This window comes from Pan paniscus, chromosome 5 (assembly GCF_029289425.2).
Source record: "Pan paniscus chromosome 5, NHGRI_mPanPan1-v2.0_pri, whole genome shotgun sequence".
Taxonomy (NCBI): domain Eukaryota; kingdom Metazoa; phylum Chordata; class Mammalia; order Primates; family Hominidae; genus Pan; species Pan paniscus.
In genome coordinates, this window is record NC_073254.2 from 166,882,812 (window position 1) to 166,903,117 (window position 20,306).

The following is a 20,306-nucleotide window of genomic DNA, read 5'->3' on the forward strand; positions in this document are numbered from 1 at the left end:
CATCATCCTGGATCAGTTTTATTCCAATGAATCCCTTAAGTTACAAGGCATATTTGAATACTCCTAAGTATTTAAGACACAGTGTGCACTCCCTAGCACACACTCTCTCTCCTCTTCTTTAAACCTAATTATTTGCCTCTACATTTTAAAACTTCAAATAAGAATATGCATTGTCCTTGTAATTATGCTCATGAAAATGTCAGATTTCCATATTCTACATCTGATAAAAATAAATACATCTCAGCGGATCATTACATTTTGTTAAATTCCCAAAGCTATGAACACTTAAGGCCACATCCCACTTCAGAGAATGCCACAGAGACAGGTTAGATTAAGGATGCCTCTTTTATTTATAATCTTGAAAACAAATCCTTTACTAACATATGAGATTAAAGTATAGCATTAAAGAGATAGAAATTTTCATAATGTAAACATTAATGATAGTTTCAAATTTTTTATTTCATTTTTTTCAGAATAAATTATGCAATGTGTTCAGTAATGTAAGTAGAGTAGAAATTTTTTAAATTATCAAAATTTATCAAAAACTATCAAGTATTTATCAGCCGTGTACAAGGTATTTCTTATTCATGTGATGCCATCTCAGTCGATGGCAAGGCTAGAATTGTGAAGTCTTGGCTAGTGCACCATCCCTCTGAATATTTTGATCCTATTTTGTCTTGTCATCTTCTAAAACGTACCAATCATTTATGATTGCAGCAAATCAATAATCAGAAGACTGAATTTTCTGACAATGTTAGCCCTGATATGAGGCTGAAGTTTCAATCATGCTTGTATAAGCATAGTTGAAATTGAATAAATTATAACTTTTTTATTTTTGTATTTTAATAACATCTTTTTAAAATAGTTACAAAAGGAATGTATGTTCAGTGCAGATAATTTTAAAAACGGAAAAACTACAGAAGAAGCAAGGGTTACCTATGATTCGGCCCTGATACATAATCACCATTTATATTTTGCTATGTGCCCTTCTACTATTTTTGTTTGTTGGTTTGTTTGTATATTGTTTTAAAGAAATAGTATTGTACTCTCACAACTTGCATTTTATTATTTGGCTCTATATTGTGAATGTTGTCTCTTATCAGTACATAAGTATTTTCTGTAACACTTTCAGTGACTAGATCTGATGCTGTAGTAGATACGTAAGAACTTTTATAATCACGTTTAGATTCCTTTGAATTGTCTGTTTTATAGATTATGCTGAAAGGAGCATCCTTTTATGTTGAACTTTGGCCCCATCTTTAATTATTTACTTAGGATCCATCCCTACAACTGCTTTATATAGGAATCATAAGGCCTAGGAAATCTGTTTTCAATTTCCCTTTAGAAGTTTAATTTATTCAGCACTGTATGAAAGTTCTCAATGGCCAAGTGCGGTGGCTCACGCCTGTAATCCCAGCATGAGGTCAGGAGTTCGAGACCAGTCTGGCCAACATGATGAAACCCCATCTCTACTAAAAATACAAAAGTTAGCCGGGCATGGTGGCATGTGCCTGTAGTCTTAGATACTTAGGAGGCTCATACAGGAGAATCACTTGAATCTGGGAGGTGGAGGTTGCAGTGAGCACAGATCATGCCACTGCACTCCAGCCTGGGCAATGGAGTAAGACTCCATCTCACAAAAAAAAAAAAAAGAAAAGAAAATTCTCAGTATCTCACACTCCAGCCAACCTGGGGAATTATGAATCATTTTAGCTCTACCAATTTGATACGTGATAAGAGAATCTCACTCTTTAAATTTGCATGTATTTGTTATTAATGATCTTTAACATTTTTCATAAGATAGTTTTAAAAATCATCTGTATTAATTGCTTGTTTATTGCCTTTTCCTTTTCAAAATATGTAGGTATCTATCTTTTCCTTGTAGATCTGTAGAATCCTTCCACTCATTTGACACTTTGCCTGACACATTTTTCCCCAGTTTGTGATTTGTCCTTTAGTTCTGAGAATCTTGTTATTGAGGTTCAGAAATACTCATTTTAGCTCACCAAATCTCTTTTGTTTACCTTTATAATTTCTATTTTTCATTTTATTTTTCCAAAGCCTTCCTGGACCCAAGATATTTGTTCATATTTTCTCAAAGTTTTCTTATTGTTTCATTTGCATTTAATTTTTAAAACAATTTCTAATTAATTTTAGTGTATAGTAAAAGACAGTACTCTCTAGCATATTTTGCATCACAGTGCACATAGAAAAATACACATTTTCATGGCACTTTGGGGTAAACAAATGAGGCTGTTCACAGCTAGGGTTTATCAGCCACCTGGGCAACTGAGATGATCACATCCTAGCTCATCTGTAACCAAGTCCCAGCAAGCCATTGTGCTGTGGCATTTCTGGTATGAGGCAAGTGAAGACATGACCTTTTAAAATATAAGTAACCAACCATCTAAGTTATCGAACAATTTGATTCTTTCCCCCACTTATTTGAAGTGTCATTTTATTCACGTAATTAAAACTTCTATACATGGGTATTTTCCTAGTATTTCCACCTGTTTCATTGATCTGAATGTCCATCCTGACACTAATACCACACTGTTTCATGTTTTATAGATTTTTAATATGTTCTAATCTTTGATAATGCAAGTTCCATCTTACTTTTTTTCAAACATTTTAATTCCTACGTTTATTCCTTTAGATAAATTTTAGAAAATTTCTCAAAAATTCAAATGTTTGAAGACTGGAGATTGCATTAAACGTAAACATCATTTTAACATCAACAGAATATTGACATCAACAGAATATTTTTGTTTTCCCACTTGGAATGCACTTATTCAAATCATCCATGTGCCTTTCAATGAAGTTAGTAGTTTTCTCCATATAGGTAAATACTTTTTTCCCGGTAATTCCTAGATATTTGTCATATTTGTTGCTATTTTTAATTCTATATTTTTCCTATTATATTTTCAATATGATTATTATTTACAATTTTCTATATGATTATTATTGGCTTAAAAACTATAAATATTTTATTTCCAGACAGCTATCAGACCATAAAATTTGTTTGTCATATTCTGTCTGTAAAGACACTAACTATGGAGGAAAATATTGCTCTGTTACTGTCTTGGAATATGCAGTATAAACAGAAAGAATAATTCCTAATTATTTGAGTGGCTCCTTATTTTTAAAAAATATATTTGTATAAGGGAATATTTTTGGAAGAATCACAGAATATTCTCTGAATTTTCTCAGTTTGATTTTAGCTGTCATGTCTAAAAAGTTTACTAAGATGCATTCTTCAAAAACAAAGGTATACAGGCTGAAATATTCAGAGTACTTTCTAATTTACAGGCATTTTGGTTTTTAATAAATCCCTCTGTCAAATTTCCCCTGGTTATTTCCACATTCAATCGTAATTTTACCAATGATGTTTGCGATGGCAATGAAGAGATACGATTAGAGTCAAATGAATGGCTCTTGTAAGAAAATCTTTTCCTACAGTATACCAAAGTTTAAGAAAATGAAAGACTTTAATGAAATATTTTAAAGCATAAAACCAAATTCTCAAATTAGAACACAAATGAGAAGAAATATTTTTTCTCCCAAAAGTGTGCCTAAAGAGAGAGGCGGGGATGAGAAGGTTGTGAAATGCTTTCACCATCTTGCAGAGCACTGAATACTTTCCACGGCTGCAGACAGTACGTTTTGGAGAAAGGGGGATAAATCAGCAGATCTCTGATTTTTTCAGGGACTAAACAGATGTTTAAACCCGTAACACTCAGCTATTTCAGATGCATGAAAACTGCTCTTCGGCTTTATTGAATTGCTGGTTAATATACAGGAACTAAATTAGATCTATAATTTCAGATGCCCTTTTTTAATGACTCATTTTTCTGTCAATAAAATTGACAACAGAGACCAGCACAGTTGCTTTGTCCAACTCTGATCTGCCCTGCTGAGTCATGTGACACAGTCTAGTGTTGCCAGATAGAGGCTGTCACTCTCCCCTGGAGTTTTCATGGAAATAAAATTAGAGAAATGTGGCCTGTGCAAGCCCAGGGAGGTTTTCAACAGACATGAGGGATGGCATCAATCATTCCAGAAGGTCTCCCATAGGGCATTTTCATTGATAGTGCAGCCTTTATTTGTGTATTCAAAGATAAAGTAAGTCCCTTTTTCCAGTGAAAGTCGTCTCCTTTGGCATGAGGCTTCCTCTGCTGACCTCAGAGCCTCCTAAATGATTTAGATAGCTTATCTCACCCCCCCCTTCCTGTGAATAGAGAAGAATTTCTAAGATGAAATAGGGAAGTTAGGTTTGACCGCAAATTTAAGTCACGGAAAGAATTTGTAAAATGCAGAATGTGTTCATCACAAGGGAAAATTTTAAATAATCCTTTTATGATTGTTTTCAAGGGAAAAAAGTGAATAAGCCTCACCTTTTTTATTCTTTATTCATTTTCCCTCATTGATGTCAATCTAGTCATTTATTGGCATATGTGCCCAAACTTTACTCATGAATATTGGACATTTAATGACATTAACAAGGACAGATACATAAGCTTGCCAAAGGAATCATGTAAGTGATATGCTGAATAAAAGCCACGTTGGTGATAATCCACTCCACACACACACTCGCACGTACACACACACACACACACACTCCTCCACTTTTAGATGAGCAAATGAGAAGGCTCAAAGGAAACTATAGGAGGTCAAGTGTTAATGTGTCAACTGTCACTAAGATAGAAATTATCAATACATTTTAAAGCACTGTTAATAATTTTTAATTAATTTAATTACTCATTACATTTAAAATAAAATGAGATACTTTTGAAAACTGATTCTGGCTATTCAATGAAACAAATATCAGTGACCCTTAAACATGATAAAATGCTCATTCTCATTCAAAGTAAAAGAGAGAAAAAGTAAAACACTGAGATAACATTACACATGGATAAAACTGGCAATGACTGTTTTTAAAAGTTAACATGTTTATTGATCAGGGTTTGGAAAAACTGTCACTCCTATCCACTGTTGCTGGAATATAAGCTGGCAGAAGGTCTACAGAGAGCAATTGGCCATATCCATCAAAATTACAGATGCACCCTACCATTAACCCACCAAGTTTCATTTTTAGGAATTGATTCTATTGATGTACTCATACTCATGCAAAATGTATTTGAGCAAAGATATTAATTGAAGCACTTCTGGCAATACAAAAAAGCCCTAATGTGTACCAGCAGAAGGCTCTTAAATCTATATGTTTAACTTATAAATATGTACAATAAAATACTCAGCATTTAAGAATGGTAAGGCAGATAAATATGTGAAAGTTCATGTGGTACAAGTTTAATTATAAAACCATGTTCAGAATAATGTGCAAAATATAATTCTATTTGCACATGTATGTTTATCAGTGCGTAGAATAACCCTAAAGGGATACATAAGAAACCAACAAAAGTGGCTAACATAGGGATAAAAATAGGAAAACTTGTTAATTTATAACGTGCAGATGTTATCCAGACCAAAGAAAGATAATTAAATAATTCAAGAAAGAAAAAAATCTAGAAAAAGAATGAAAAAACATAAAACAATTTCCTGTGTACAGTCAATTCAACACCACGAGTAAAGCACTTACCATATAAAAGGCCCTAGTAGGCCTTTATTAGTAATTATTTTCCCCATCTTTATAGGATTTTAGAGTTTGAAAGCATTTTCCCCAAATCGATGCCAAAACTTGGACCCATGCTGGCTCCTTGTTAGCTATGGGAAAGTCATTGTATCTTTTTAAACTTTTATATCTTTCTCTTTGTACAGTGACTTAAGACTTCTATCTTCTTTACAAATCAAATGTAATGCTGAAAGATAAACCACAGAATTGCACTTCTTTTTTTTTTTTTTTTAGCAAACATGTTTCATAATCTTAAAAATTGTTTCTTATTTGGGAACCTTAGAAACAGAGTAGAATATCTTAATGTCAATCATCTTAATTCAAAGAACTAATTTTGTAAATAATTTCTTTCTCTTGTATTTTCTCTGATTTAAGTCAATACACAATATTTTAGCTACTTCTCTTCTTATTTGAGTTTTTGTTGACAAGCTGCACAAACAGCATTTATTTAGCTGTTAATGCAGTGAGTTATTTAACTTTGACCTTTACTGATCAAATCCAAGTAACTAATGGGTGTGCAGCAGCCTCTCCCTGGGTTACCCTGGGCACACTGTCCTCTTATGCTACCAATGTATTTTGCTTTCAGATTCCCACAAAACCAGTTTCTTACTCACACTATATTAGTTTTGCTGAGGCTAGGAGCTGCTGTCAGCTCTGATTAGATTCTATTTCTCACTACAAGCATATTGTGGAATGTGCTTCCATAATAAAATTTAGTCTGAAATAGACTGTGTGCTAAAGGTCAAACTATCACAGCCTTTGGCTTCCCTGTAGATTCTAAATTAATGTTCCAGTTCATGAATCTTCTCTTCTATATTTGTTGGCAGGGTGGCATAACCTTAGTGGAAGAAAGTCCTCATAATCCACCAATCTGTCTCCGTTGTCTTTTGGTGGTGTTACTTGGAATAGGTTAGATTCTGGGAATCTGAAATGCTTGCTACTCTAAAATTAAGTAATCAAGGTCTCTGTATCTCCTTGTCAGCACCTCCTCTGAGACTTGTCTCTTTATTGGATATGCTATTTCCCTTCCCCTTAGTACACTTCCATAACACTAGTACCACAAGAGAATGGGGAAGCTCTTTACAGCATTGATTTACAAGAGATAATCAAGACCCCATTGAGTTTCCCAAGATTTTAGAATTGACTCTCAATTAATAGGCCTTTATAAAGTACCTATTCTTTAGCTTCAAAGCGTATGTAATGTAGTTGAGGAGATGAGAAATACACATGTGCGTAGATAATAGAAAGCAGTAAAGAGTGATGCTAAATAAATGATACATGAATTAAAATGCCATGTGAGAGCATAATCAGATAGCATTCGCCTCCCCCTGAGATAAGGATGAAAGGCTTCTTGGACAGTTTCAATTGTGTTTTAAGGGTAGATAGGATTGGGGCAATTAAAGTGAGGGAAGAAACACTACCAATGGTGGAAAAGGCATACACCGGAGAATAAAAGCAGTAGCAAGATACAAAGATGGGTTTGGGGTGCAGTGAGTACCTGCATTGGCTGGAATGGAGGTGTTTGGGATATGTAGGTCATAGGGCTGCCATACTTAGAGACCTCTCCGTGCTGAAACTATCTAGCCCACAGCCTCTGCTAAAGAATCCCCAGCCCAGTGTTTTTTTGGTGGGGGCGGGGAGTGGGGTGTGGACAGGGAGATAAAGGATCCAAAAGGAACCCAAACTAATTATGACTAAGGTTATGCTGTCCAGGCATGACAGTCTCCACTCAGAAGAGGTGAGAGCACTTAGACGAATTATTTATACCAACTACCTTTGGAATTTGAGGACTGGTCATGTGGCAGGCCAGGTCTCACTAATACAGGCCTCCATAACAACTCTCTCAGCACTGACTGAGGGGGTAAGTCAAATATTAAAAGTGGAAAGAGCCAGCACCCTTCTACAAAGGCTGGAATGTAACAGAAGTCCACCAAGAGTTTTGCCTAGGCCTTTCCTGGGTATGACAAGATAACGAAGCAATTCTTAAGAGGACTGATTTAGGACAAACAAGTTTATTGGGGCTCTGAAGAAACTCCCCAAACCTCCATGATTTAGCCCAAGACAAGATGAGGGTAATCATCTCAGCACTCAGACCCATTTAGATTAAGTAAACTGACTGAGACTCTAGAGGAAGGTCTCCAGGACTCAGATTTTAGTTACAGGTTAGAAGAAGTTAGTCACTTATGTCTATAGATGAATGCATACTTACACGTAGACATAAAGCTTAGAAGGTATATAAGGCTCTGGAAAACTCTGTAATTTTGTGTTGGACTGGTGATATTTTCCAGGCCTTCTCCCTGTACCCGGTTGTAGAAATAAACTCCCTTCTTCCCCAGTTCATCTGCATCTTGTTATTGGACTATGAGAATAAGCAGCCCGGCCCTCGGTTTAGTCTGGGAACAGCCATGTGACAGCAAAGGGAAGCAGAGACATGACAGAAGGCCAAACAGGACATGGTCCCTTATCCAGCCCCATTACACCTTGAGTCTTTCTTACTTGCATCCACAAGAAGCCAGGAGTCCCAGGGGTTCACGTATGAGATGGGGAGGTTAAAGGTTTGGGACACAGTCCTTGACATCCTTTCTTTCCAAAGATTCCATATAAGCACAGTGAGTTCTGCACAATACACAGATTGTTCTTCCAGCCCTGGTCCTTACAAATTTATGTAACAGTCATTTTCATGATTAATATATGATCTGATGGCAAAAGAGTTCTGTTCAAGTATCCTGCTCATTTGAGTATTAAAAAAAAAAAAAGAGGACTAGAATTGTTTTTTCTAAGACACTGAGCAGCAGAGAGGGTAAACTATGGTTAGGTAAACTTTGTGTGGAAAGTGGGAGCCCCATGGAAAGACAGCAGTTCCAGGCAGGTACAGCAACCCTGTTCTCCTTCTTCATATAAAATGCGTTTGACTGTGCCACACAGCACATTTGGGTTGAGGGAGAACGTTGCAGGGAATGCAATTTTTTCTTTGTAAGAAAAGGGCAAGAGCTAGCAATGCAGAGATTACATCAACGATAAATTTTTGGGTTCACTTGTTATTTGAAATTCTCTAAAATAAAACAACAACAAAGAAACAACAACAGCAATACCTAAAATACATGCCTCAGCAAGCTGACAAGCACCGCCATCACTGTGGCACCAACTCCCTTCCAACCCACAATGACAGGCCACAAACAGGCACCCAGAGTCCCGGCAGCTCAGAGATGGAGAGATGATGTTTCCACAACAAGTCTGGAAAGAAGGAGAAAAACTGGAGAGTAGACATCAGTGATCAGCTGTTTTCCAAAAGTGACTGAGAGTGACAAGCGCTTAAAAGAACAGCAGTTTTTAATGCCAATCTGATTTCCAGTCTCACCTAACACCCTCAGGCTATAATAGAACTATCTTTCTTTCCAAGTAGTGTTTCCTCTCTCACATTCTTTCCCCAGTGGGAATCTTCTCTGATTTTAGATCATTTTAGCCTTCTTTGGTTCCCACATGGTGAACACCTAGCAAAGCCTTCCTTCTCAGGCACACGACCCAGCGGGGTGCTCCCCAAACAGCCATTGTCTTTGTCTTAATATCACAACCAAAGCAAGGTCTTTATTTCCCTGAATCTGATCTATCTTAAAAGCCTCCTTCCGCTTCTGGTTTCAATTGCTCACAATCTATTCAAAACATTTGAAAGCATCACTTTGTCATGATATTTCCTTTCTTAGGATCCTACAGTTACTCTTTATTGCTTCCTAAATCCAACTAAAATCTAAGACCATGGACTTTATTGCTTTCCAGCTACTGGATTTTCTATCCTCCCACATTTGTTTGAACCCAATTGCCATATCTCCTATTAATTTACCATTCTGATGCAATCAGGAAGTTTTGTTATCCTTTCTCTCTTATCACACATACTACATTTTCCATCTGAACACATGTGCCCTGATCCTTGCCTGTATCAATTAAAATCTTCAGCATGATGGCTTTCACTCAAGATTTACCTACAATGAGTTTTTCCAAACAGTAAGTCATTTTTCTTCCTTCTCAAACCCTTAGAACTCCATAGTTATAAACATAGAGGATGAGGAGGAGGAAGATGATAAGTTGGATGAATACAATAATATGACCAGCTTACATTTGGGCAGAAGTTTACAATTTGTATGGCAATTCTATCTGCACATGCACACACACACACTACCTTATATTATTTTTATCATTGACGTAGAAGAAACTATGCCCTAAACTCTTTTCTTCCCCACATCTTTCTATATGCCACATAATGCTTTGTACACGTGGAATGAAAGATTGATTGATAAACTCAGTTTTTGATACATGATTTTAGAAAATAATTTCCCAATGAATGCTTCTGTTTTCTTGCCTTACAAGCTGTGAAGATAACTAATTTACTACTCACTGACCTCTACGGGGAGAGCTTTGAGGATTAATGATAAAATTATAAAAAGCCTCATTTTACAAGGTCACAAAGAGAAGAAGTGGAATTTAGGAGAATCATGGCCCCCAGAGACAGCCAAAAGGAAGCAGGTTCCTTCATCTCTTCTCTATTTCCATTTCACCTTTAAAGATGTGAAGTAGGCACAGCAAGAGAAAAAATATCCCAGAACCCTGAAGTGTTTATCCTAAAAATCAAGATAGGCACTGGCCACCAGTGAAACTGACCAGCTGCTTTGGCAGAAATATCTTTCCATGGTATATTATCAGCTGTGCCCAAAATTCAGACCCCTGGGGCAACTTCCAAATAAATGCTCATCATTTCCACAGGCATTAAATCCTATTACCTTGGGGGCAAATGTTCTAAGAAAAGAAAATCATGGTTTTTCATTACTAAGTCAGCACTCTGAAATAAATGTCTGTTCTATAATCATATTTATTAAGAAATTAATATTCTGGGCATTGTTTTCTCCAAGCTACTAATTTCTTCCTCTTAATTCTACAAAATATCTAATATGTCACACTATGGGATGCCCCTTGGAGAACAGGACAACCTCGCAGAGCTGCCAGTTATTGCCTTTCCTGGCATTTCTACAACACTCTGCCCTTTTGGTGCTTTCTGTTTTTTCAGAGTCTACTTTTTTTGAGGGCAATGTAACTATACCCAAGATATATTTAAATAACCATTAATGAGTGCTTATCATGATAGAGGAAAAGTGAAAAAGTCTAGCACAGGAAAAAGGAAGGAAGAGGAAGAGGTAATCGACATGCAACTAGCACAGACTAGCATAACCTGATGTGATGCTAGGTATTTTACTTATAATTTGAAATAATAATGCAATAAAAATTTACATACTCTTCACCTATATTCACTGATTATTACTATGCTGCTTCTTGGCTTTCTCTCTCTATAGAAATAGACAATACATTTTAAAGTTGTAAACATCATGATATATCACCTATAAATACTTCAGTATCTATCTCTTAGAAACAAGGATGCTCTTCCACAAAAATCTATGTACCATCATCAGTCTCATTATTGATGTTAAATTTGATTACTCAGATAAGGTAGTATCTGCCTACTCTCTCAATTGGAAGAATGTATTTTCTCTTATAATTTGAAAGTAATATGGGGAGTTTTACTTTGAGATTATTCCTTTCTTCAACAATATTTTACCTAACTATTTTGACATCCATTGGTGACCCTGAATCAATTGTTACATTGGCAGTTACTGATAAGGAAACTTAGGCTCCAATTTGTACCTTCCCCATATTAATTAGCTAGAGCATGGCTGAGTCTGGCTTCAAACCTGGTCAGAGTCTCAGACTGATCATCAACTGCCATTTGGGGTCATACTGAGACAGTCAGGTGGGAAGGGCTCCCTGGCAGAGCCTCCAACTGACCTGTGCACTGGGAGGGGTGCACACTGGGGTGGAGCCACAGAAGTTCCTGCCTATTGCAGTGGGGAGGAGCCTGGGCCCTCCTCTTCCTGGGTGGAACTTGGAATTCAAGCTGCAAGGCAGGAAGTCTATATTAGCAGGATTCTCACTCTGTGGAGAGTCCTTATTTCCCTCTTTTTCTCCTTTTCGCCAAATAAATTCCATTATTCTCACCCTTCAAATTATCTGTGAGCCTAATTTTTTGTGGCCGTGAGCAAGGACCTCGTCTTTAGCTGAACTAAGGAGAGATGAGGGGCAATACTGCCCTGTTAAGCTCATGGTAAGATGGGCCCTCATTCCTATAACAAATCCAGAGAGCACCCATTGCCTTTCTTAAGATTTCTATAACGTCTCCAGGATTACATTCTCATAGATCCTCATGGCTCCTCATGGCTCCACCTTCCTGGCCCTGATGAATGAGTGTTTCCTGTTCTGCACTAACCCAGATGCTTAGCTCAGGGTTTTTCTTTGATTTCTCTATACATAAAAGAGCCTCTATGTGGGCAGTGGACTTCACTGAAGGCTTGTAGAGATGTTAAAGGAAAGAAAAGCCTTACGGCTCCTCTTCACCAAAAATTTAGAATTGAGTATTTGCCATTTTTGTTATTAAAAGTCATTTGTCTTGCCCCATGTTTCCAGCCTCACTCATCCCAGCTCCTCTGTATTCATGCTCTTATGAATAAAAAGATTAACTTCCTCGCATATTTTTATAGAAATAAATTCAACACTCCCCAGCCCTTACACGTAACTCAGCTGTGCCTTCCTATGTGTCTTCCATACTCAGCCAAAGTTCTAAAATTATACATGGTAAAGGTTTGGTTAGGCCTTTAGTTTCCAATTCCTTCCAAGCCTTCTGAGGAGGACTAGGGAGGAAATTCTTATTATGTAACATCTTAGAGCAGGCCCAGGAAAAGCAATGAGTTAGCTTAAGGCCCTACAATAAGTTCAGAGCTAGGCTTCTCTGCCTTTGAGTTTTCATGGAGGTAAAACATTAACTGGAATTGCTCATCAGGGGTGGTGAGAGGCTGACAGTCTCAGTAAGGTTGATGAAAGTGCTGGGTTTCAGTTTTACAGTCATTAGTTTAGGACTGTTTATGGAGTTATTCCTTTTTATCGAAAAAGTGACCTTTGCATGTCTAAAGAGAATAAGAGAAAGGGCAACTTTTCATAGAGATATTTAAGAGTAAATATAGGTATTTGGGAAGCAGTATCAAACTAAATGAATTATTTTCTACCGTTGAAAGAATCAATACAGGTTCTTGTAAGAAGAGAGGGATAACAAACACTCCCAAATCAGACCAAAACCTGATTTAACATAAGAGAAAATAGTCATTTAAAAAAATAGAAGAATTTGTAATAGCTGCCTTGATATTATAAATATTTTTAGAATGGTTTATAAGATTAGTTATTTTTTGAGCAGATTTTTTTCTTTATCACAAAGACTATAATTCAGAAAAAAATAGCAGAACTTTGGGCAACATCTATGCATGTTTTAAAATTTGTATGTTCATCTAAGGAAATGTTTGTGGGTGTTAAATATTAGATATATTTTATGCAAGTGATATTGCCAAAATGTTCCCCAAACAGGAGCTGTTCTCCCAACAACCAACTTTCCCAAAGCAGCCACTTACTTCAGCTTTCTCTTTTATACTGTCCAGTCCTTGGACATCAGACTATGGGACATCCAGTTCATTTCACACACAATCTTTTACTGCTTTGAAATTGAGAACAACAATGCCAATCTCTGTATTCTGTTTCAAAATGTAAGAAAGCGTGGAAGATTTTCCAATAGGCTACTGTTGTAGGACTTTCTCCTTTGTTCAGCTAAAAATGGGGTCCTTGTCACACTGCTCTATCCCCTTGTCATGGAAGAGCAAACTCCAGAAAAGGAACAAGGTCCCTGGTTTTGTCTGCACAAACCTGAAAGATGCTACACCAAGATGTTCTCATCATTGCTACCTGCAGCCTGTTCATACCTCCTGCCCACCTCTCCTCCCTGCTAATTCTCGTATGTCTATTTTCTCCAACACTGACTGCTTTCTGGCTGTGAAAGAGCTCCCTGCCCTGTGAACGCACTGGTGCCAGGGTTAATAAAAGTTTCTCTACTGCTGAGCCTCTCTGTTGACACTGTCTCAAGAGAAACAACTCCAGTAATGACTGTTCCTCAGAGGAAAAGAAGAGCCAAGGAGAAACAAATGAAATGTAAGGTGTTGTTCTTGTGAGGATCTTCTGTTTTCTGCCAGTATCAAAATGAACGCTCTCTCCCCTCCATGCCCCTCTTCTTCTCTTCATTGTGAGAATCTCTTGTGGACAGACATATTCCATTTTTGCCTATCTCTATTTTTCAGAAATTATGTGGACAAGAAGGAAATGGCAGAAAAAAGAGTGGTGACAAAGTCCCAGTTGAGCCAGAGGGATGATTGAAAAATTGGAGGAAAGACATAGAGAAATGTGGGTGGTTTTTCAAAGAGGAATTTCAGAAAAAGAATAGGCAGATGTAGCACAAAGCTGGAGAGATACTGGTTTGCTGTTAGTAACAAAATTCAAATGGTTCTAGGAAACCTTTGCCAAGCTATTTTTGTTCTTATAAAGGTTATATTTTCTTTACTTTCTTTGTAAAAGGAGAAACTAAAAGAAATTTTGAATATTTTTCCAAAAAATCTCAAAGGAATGCATTAGCCTGATGAAAAGATTCACCTTCTTTTAATACATTTAATTATCAAACTGTGATTCCTATGAAATAATGAATAATTGTTTAAAACTTTGTAATGCTTGTTATGAATGAGGCATTACTTAAGCATTTCACTTGGATCACCCCCGTTTTATAGATGAGGAAACTAAAACTTAAAGAGACAAAACGATTTGCCCAAATTTCCAAATTTATATAATAATTAGTGGAACCATACAAATCTGCACAGCCTACAGGAAAATGCCAAAATAAATATTTAGGTCCAAAAGGGATCAAGAGTTACACAATCTTAACATTCTATCTAGGTCTCAATCAGATCCTCCAAAATTAATTTCTAGTTAATTTCATCAGTACTACTTTTAGGGGGACTGTTACCAGAAAGGAGTCTTGATCCGGACCCCAAGAGAGGGTTCTTGAGTCTCCTGTAAGAAAGAATTCGGGGTGAGTTCATAAAGTGAAAGCAAGTTTATTAAGAAAGTAAAGGAATAAAAGAATGGCTACACCATAGGCCGAGCAGCCCCAAGGGCTGCTGGTTACCTATTTTTATGGTTATTTCTTGATTATATGCTAAACATGGGGCAGATTATTCATAAGTTTTCCAGGAAAGGGGTGGACAATCCCCAGAATTGAGGGTTCCTCCTCTTTTTAGACCATATAGGGTAACTTCCTGATGTTGCCATGGCATTTGTAAACTGTCATGGTGCTGGTGGGAGTGTCTTTTAGCATGCAAATGCATTATAATTAGCATATAATGAGCAGTGAGGACGACCAGAGGTCAGTTTCACTTTTGTTGCCATTTTGGTTTTAGTGGGTTTTGGCCAGTTTCTTTACCACCACCTGTTTTATGAGGAAAGTCTTTGTGAGCTGTATTTTGTGCTGACCTCATATTGCATTCTGTGACTTAGAATGCCTAACTTCCTAGAAATGCAGCCCCGCAGGTCTCAGCCTTATTTTACCCAGCCCCTATTCAAAATGGAGTTGCTCTGGTTCGAACACCTCTGACAGAACCAAGCAATAATGTCAAAATGATTGACAAAAAAATGGGTAGTGGAGTTTTCCCGGACCTAGGACATTAAGAAGCTAGCCAGCAATTCTCCCCAGCAATGAATACATTTGACCAAAAGAAATTCACAAAGGTCAGGGAAAGAATGACTAAAAGTTGTTTGCCTGGGATATAGAGCATTGTAAACCTGCCTGATTGCGCAAATGCTCACTTTGAGAAGGTCCCATTATAACTGCTGCAGAAAGAGAACACAGAACTCTAAGAAAAGCAAAGCTGCCTCCTTCTCCCTAGAGAGAAGGACCTGAGGCACTCCTCGGTGCTATTCCAGGTAGCAAAGAGTCTGGCGTTGTAATTGCAGTATTAAAGTGGGAATGCACATGGGTTCTTAATTGCTTGGAAATCTCTGCTTCATTTAAGCCTTGCAGAGTAAGTGACTTGCAGGGTAAGTGACAACACTTTCCAATCAAACTGGCAAATATTTTATCTTTCTGTGGCTTACAGTCAACAGAAAGTTGTCATTGTGTCTTCGATATTTCAGCTGCATCAGTGTTCAGAAATGGGACCTAGGAGAATCAAGGCCCTTCACTTGTGCATTAATTCCTCTGCCTGCCCAATAGCAGAAATAACACTGCACTCTCTAGTGCCTACTGCATAAATTAGCTAATGTCTATAAAGAATAATGAAGATTAAAATGGTGCATGTAGAATTGTCATGAAGAATGAACACACTAGCCATGCAGTACTTCCTTACTCCAAGCATGTGTATTAAAGCTTATGACTATGAAACTTGTGACATTTTACTTCACGAAAGGTAGTAAAATAGTAGCCCGTTTGGAAAATGGTCTACTAGCCTTAAATAGGATTTTAAGATAATTTTAATATTTTAAACTCTGAACTATTTATTTAGGCTTCCTTTTTACATAGTCACTCGTGGCCTGCCAGGATCATTCTGAGTGTTCTACAAAAGGGTTTCAAACAAAATCAGATTTTTTTTTTCAATCCAGCTAGTAATGGCCCTTTCTTCTTGAATCAGATTTCAAAAAAATGGGAATATTAAAAAATAAACTTTAAAATCTGATTTATGGAGCTCTAACCACTCATCAGACCTCTTAAGTCCTCCCGCAGCTGTCATTTACCCCAGCCACCAGTGTGGCCCACCTGGTGTGCTTCTCTCAGCTCAGCCTCCCAGTCAGCTGGCCCCCACTTCACCACCCTAACGCACCCCAATGCAAATATCTGTATCCATGATGAATCATTGAAATTTTGCTTTCTGAATTATGTGACCCATTGACTAATCTACGTGACTGGATTCTAGAGTTCCTACACCTAGGTCACACCATCACATTTTTACCATGGACCTCCTAACAGCATTATGTCTGTGGACCTAACAGATTTTAGGCACTGTAACTGTCTCCTGGTCTCTCCCGACTGTGGCCCCCTCGGACATAACAGATTTTAGACACTGTAACTGTCTTCCTAGTCTCTCCAGACTGTGGCTCCCTCAGCTCTCGTCACCCCAGAGCCTACTTTATGTTCATCTCCAAACCCTCCCTCTGGGCTTCTTCAGTCCCTTATTTATTGTGGAAACTGTAACTCTGCCGTGATGGTCCCTTGGCACTGTCACTGGATGAGCTTCTTCACGTTGAGGCTGTTAGTTGGGAATTTTATCATTCTGAGAGACGGTCACAAAGGAGAAAGCGAGTGAGAAAGAGAAGCTCCAGTGACTCACTTCTGAACAAAATCCTGAAATAAGCAAGCTTTCCAAATGTGCATAAAATTTCTGCTGCATCTGTATGACCAGCACGCAGCAGTGAGTTGTATGTTCTGCTTATCTCCGGTACAATGCAGCATATTAAAATTGCCTCTAGAGATTCCTTCCCCCATCCAATAATATTCACAATGCCAGTGCAGTGTGGCAGGGCAGGAGTCCTTGTGGAGGTGGACATAGAAGGTCTATGGAGAACAAACTGGAGGATCTACCCCTTGGACACCACTGCTGGGCATTTGCAAATGCAGGGCTAAATTGGGGGCAATGGAGGGGAGGGCGAGGAAAACAAAGCTTGACTGTTACTTACATTTCATTCATGGAGGAACAAAAAACTTTCCCAAAGAAAATCTCTAGATGGAAAGGATAATCTGGGAAAGATGCTTCTTCCTCCTTAATGGTAAATGACTCTTCTTAAAGAAGAAATTCTTAACCTCAACTCCATGGGACCTCTGAGGATTCATGGACAGAGTCCAAGGGGGATAATTCTGCAATTGGAAGCAGAATCACATCGAGTGTGTATGTGTGGGTGTATATGTGCACGTGCACACACATATCTATATTAGATGAAGAGAATATTTCAGAAATAAGATTCTTAAATGTTATCAGAGTCTCAAAGTATAGTTTATAACCTCAATACATCTATAAACTTGAATAAAAATTATAATCTTAAAGAGGCCCAAGAGAGACATTCTGAATTACTATATGGAGGTAGTTTACTTGGGTATTGTCTTACAGAGCTATGGTAAATGACGGCCAGGGTAAATGAAAGAGACCGTTTATTTTTTCTTACTTGCTATTATTTATGCCCCCCTTTCTTATCCACAAACCCAGTGAAAGTGGGGTACCACGTGGAAAGCAAGGTGCTGGGATCCCAGGGAGTCATGTCAACCTTTGGGCCTCTTTCTTCAACTCTACAAAAGGATTAGGCCTGGTGATACTTCAGGTGACCTTTCAACGCTAAATGTCTGTGGCAGGGTCTTTTTCCATACTATGACATAAATGTTTGTCCTCAAATATACATTCAATACAAAGAAAAGTTTTAAATAACAAAAAACAAAAGAAAAAAACAACAACCAATTTTTTGCATTCTTCTGAAACTTCTTCAAAAATTAAGACCTTTGATGTCAAAAAACACTTCAGCATAACTACAGAATTTTGGCACTAATTGCTTATGATTTAGTAACAGTCCTTGAAGAGAGACTTGAAGTTTTTAGAATTGCCTATTTCTTGATAACTAAATACTAGCAGTAATTCTTAAACTTTAGTCTGCACCAGAGTCACCAGGAGGCCTTGTTAAAATACAGGTTATTGGGCCCCACCCGCCAGAATTTCTGGCTCGGTGGGCTGGTGTAGAGCCTAACTTGCAACTCTACCAAGTTCCCCAACGATGCCGATGTTCCTAGGTCACACTGTACACTGCACTGAGTCTACACTAGAGGGTCGTCTGGGCTCGGGAATAACCTATTTGACTGTCACAGAAAAGGCTTAGATCTATTTGTTTGTTTATCTCTGAAAGTAGATAAATGGCATTTAGAGATTCATGAAAACCTCGCTTCCTACGTGTAGGTATAGACTCATTCCCTGCTAACTCATCCATTCCATTGACTTATTCCACCCTCTGGGTGGCAGCAGCTCTAATCTCTCCCATTTCCCCAGAGAGCAGAAAAGGGCCATGTAAATGTTTAAAAAAAAAAAACAAAAACTGTTCCCACAGAGCTCTAGGTCTTGACCAGACAAAAACAGAAGGCCAGCCTTCCATGTCATGGCTTAGGAGGCATGAAATGAATGCTGCCTAGGGAATACCAAGTGATAGAACAGCACATGCTTGGTGTCATAAATTTGCCACCTACTCATTACAACTCATTCAAAATAAATTGGGATTTTTGGGGGTTGTTGCCCTGGGCGTGAACCTAATATTTTCACAGTCTGTGTTATTTAGTTCCACATGAGATGCTACCGCTTCTGAGGAGTCATGAGTGCTAGCAGATGGTGCACTGAGTGTGGGGGACTGCAGACCCAGATGGAGCTCAGGTCCTTGCTATGTGGCTTTTCTGAGTTTGCATTTCCTTGTTGATTAAGTAAGAACTACTTTGACTGACATGAGTCCTTGAGGAAAATTTTCAATTTCCTTTCCTTCCAATTCCCTATAGCTTGATCTTCTTTCACCATGGGCCCTATGACCCCTTTCAAGGGTCCCATACAGATCAGAACAGCTTGGACAATACTTAAGCATAAATATGTCAACTTTCAGAGATTATATAAACTCTACTTTCTTTCCTATTCTAAAATGAAAATCATCATGTTTATATTCTTCAACACACTGCTGAAAGTCTTCATAAAACACCTTCTAAATTTTCAGTCAAAATGTCTGGCTCTTTGACCTATCCAATTATCCAGTATTTGTTGGGCCTGCTATTTTTAAGGCATTATGCTAGACTATATAGGGCAGGGGTTCTCTGACCGGTAGCATCAGCAATACCTGGAAACTGCTGGAAATGTACATTCTTGGGACTCGGCCCAGAACTACCAAATGAGAAACTCTGGAGTTGCCTTAAGTTGCAGCTGTAAGTTGCAGCTGTATGAGTATGACAGAGCCTGGGAGTTCCCCGGAGGGACAGGGTATGTGGGGTTGCACTATTAGAAGAGGATTCACGGAGGGAATGTGTTAGATCAAGGATGAAAAGATCTTAGCATACAGACAGATGAGGAAAGGTGAACAAATTTCAGGAAAAGCCTGAGACAAGCTGTGGCAGGGAAGGTAAGTGTTAATTCAGAGAAGCTCTGGGTGATGAACCAGGAGAGTCAGAAAGGTGCTCCATCATGGAGAATTTAGAACACTGCTAGAAATCTACTCCCAAGAAGTGTGAAGCCATTGTAAGTTTTTGAGGAGGAAAGTTACTCAAGCTGATCTGTGTTTTAAAAAATAACTCTAGCAGCAAGATGAAGGATTTGATGTACAAGGGTTTAGAGGCAGATGATGATGTTACAGCCCCTTCTATGAGTGACTGTGAGTTCTAATTTAAGATCCCCAATATTGTTTTAAAACTGTGTCATTAATATAAGGATTGCATGTTATGATTAAATGAGAAATGTTGGCACTCTGATTGCATTCTGACATACCTCTAAACCGCTGGATTAAATTAACACGTTTATTGGAATTTGGGTTTTTTTTCTTATGTTACAAAACAAAATAAATTTTGATTGAATGGTATTTCTCTTCCTAAACTTTAAGCAAAAGTATGCTTTCAAGTTAGTGGTCTTATGCTTATGAGTCAGCCTAACATCCTCTTTTCTGGTAGAATGACCCAGCCTTCCTGTTTATCATCCCATCTGGCTTGTTGGTCAGCTCCTTC